This window comes from Colobus angolensis, unplaced genomic scaffold (assembly GCF_000951035.1).
Source record: "Colobus angolensis palliatus isolate OR3802 unplaced genomic scaffold, Cang.pa_1.0 Scaffold702, whole genome shotgun sequence".
NCBI classification, from domain to species: Eukaryota; Metazoa; Chordata; class Mammalia; order Primates; family Cercopithecidae; genus Colobus; species Colobus angolensis.
In genome coordinates, this window is record NW_012120733.1 from 114,830 (window position 1) to 117,428 (window position 2,599).

Here is a 2,599-nt window from a genome sequence, read left to right on the forward strand (position 1 = left end):
AAAAAAAAAAAAAAAAAAAAAGTTGTAAAACTGTCTGACTGTCTTCCCTGACAAATGGGAGATGATACCTGAGTAGAGATGGGGAATAGAAAAATGACTTATGGGACTTCCCTTGGTGTACAAATAATTCTCTCATTTCTAAGGACCTGAAAAGTTATCCCTAAGAAGAGAGAAGGGCATGTGGCTTCCCCAGCACCTAGACTCATGTCAGTCCTTAATCTGACCCTGCCAAGATAAGGAAGCTTCCCTTCTGATTTTTCATCAGTATTAGTAGTTCATAGTGAAAGCTTTCTTGAACTTCTCCTCTGAGAGTTTCTGGTTAATTATGCTGTTGGTAAGCTATTACACACGTCATCATCTACTTTAACTCTTAGAGACCTCTCTTTGGAGAGAGGGGTGGACATGAAACTGCCCATAGACTATAACTTCTTAGCAGATGTATTTCTGGTCTTCTCCGAGGATGCGGTTTCTTTTCAGTACTCTCCAGTACTTCTCTCAGCCTCTTGGGAGGCTGGAGAAAAGGACAAGAAAATGCTTAGTGATATTCAGTGTTTTGAACAAGTCTCAAGGACCAGAAATATGTTTATTGTGTCTTCTTTTAATGTTTTGCATGGCAATGGAAAGGTTATGGATTCTTGCTGTAGTTCAATTTTCCACCTGGAGAACAAAGGTTAGAATTTTTCTCTCCTTTTTTTTTTTTTTTTTTTTGAGACGGAGTCTCGCTCTGTTGCCCAGGCTGGAGTGCAGTGGCGCGATCTCGGCTCACTGGAAGCTCCGCCTCCCGGGTTCACGCCATTCTTCCGCCTCAGCCTCCGAGTAGCTGGGACTACAGGCGTCCGCCACCACGCCCGGCTAATTTTTTGTATTTTTAGTAGAGACGGGGTTTCACCGTGTTAGCCAGGATGGTCTCCATCTCCTGACCTCGTGATCCGCCCGCCTCGGCCTCCCAAAGTGCTGGGATTACAGGCTTGAGCCACCGCACCCCGCCGAATTTTTCTCTCCTTTCTTCATACTATTGGCTACATGGAACTTTCTAGGAAATCCGAAGATCTAAAGCTTACATATAGGTCATAAGGGAAGAAATGTGTATGTGCACATATGTTAATTCATATTTAGTATATATATTTTATAAGTTAGCAAATTAAACCAGTGTTTATATTTCACTTTAAATAAGCTCTTGGCTAAACGCGGTGGCTCACGCCCGTAATCCCAGCACTCTGGGAGACTGAGGCAGGTGGATCACCTGAGGTCAGGAGTTTGAGATCAACCTGGCCAACATGGCAAAATTCTGTCTCCACTAAAAATACAAAAATTAGCTTGGTGTGGTGGCAGGCACCTGTAATCCCAGTTACTCTAGAGACTGAGGCAGGAGACTCACTTGAACCCAGGAGGCTGATGTTGCAGTGAACTGAGATTGCGCCATTGCACTCCAGCATGGGCGACAAGAGTGAAACTCTGTTTCAAAACAAAACAAAACAAAACAAAAACAAAACCCAAAGCAAACAAATGAGCTTTCATCATTATGTACTCTCAGGACAAGGAAAAAAAGCAGTGTTTAGCTTTGTGAACAAAATAGCAAATGTAAACACAAGTGATCAATTTACAAACATATCAAGCATCATTATGATGTGCCATGAAACCCACACAGATGCATACATACAAAGCTGCCACATCTCAATTTTAAGCCAAAAATGAAAGATAAAAGAAAAAAATGCTAAGAACCCCAAGAACCAAATGATTCATTTAAAAAATTAATCTGATAAACAAATGGCTAACCCTTCAATGAGCTAGCCTAACAGGGAATTACTGTTTCACCTTCTGAATCATATCTGATAATTAGCTAATGGCAATCACCATTCACACCTAACCCAATACAGGGTGTGTGACATGATTGAAGGTGAAATAAGAACTGATAATCACAGCAGGATTGAACAGTTAACAAATTATTCACTTTTGCTTGTTTACATTGCCAAAACAAATTGCGAGTTTAACAAGTTCTGTTTTAGTTAAGATCTTTCAGGCTAAAAAGTTGTTCAAATTTTTCATTTTCATAAATATAATTTTATTTCATAAAGTACTAATTTCATTGAGGAGCCAAAGTTAACCAACACTGGACTTTGCAGATTATCAAGATCTAAGATTTAATGTTTTAAAACTAAGAAAACGGAGACACAATTTACAAATTTGCTAATTATTCTTCCCTTTATCATCCTTGGATGTGGCTGTACATACTTTTATATTACACATGTGGCATCAGCTGAACCAGGCAGGAAACTGCTTGTTCTAAGTACATTTTTACAACTGTTGTCTCCTGTCAAGTAAGATTATGAAGAAAAAGTGATTAATGCTGCAACTCACAGAGAAGGTTCTTGAGCAAGACACAAGACTCTTGTAGCATTGTCTTATTTATTAACATAATTGAAACATTTTGCATAAAACTCTTGCCCATGACTATTCTAGCAACAAAATTGTACTCAAAATATTTCACTGTGAAATGGTATTGCAACTTGAATATCATTTTTTATTAATGAATTGATTCCATAAAGCAAATCTTACTCTTAAAATGGCAGATTATGTGATCAAAAAGTGATTCAAAAAA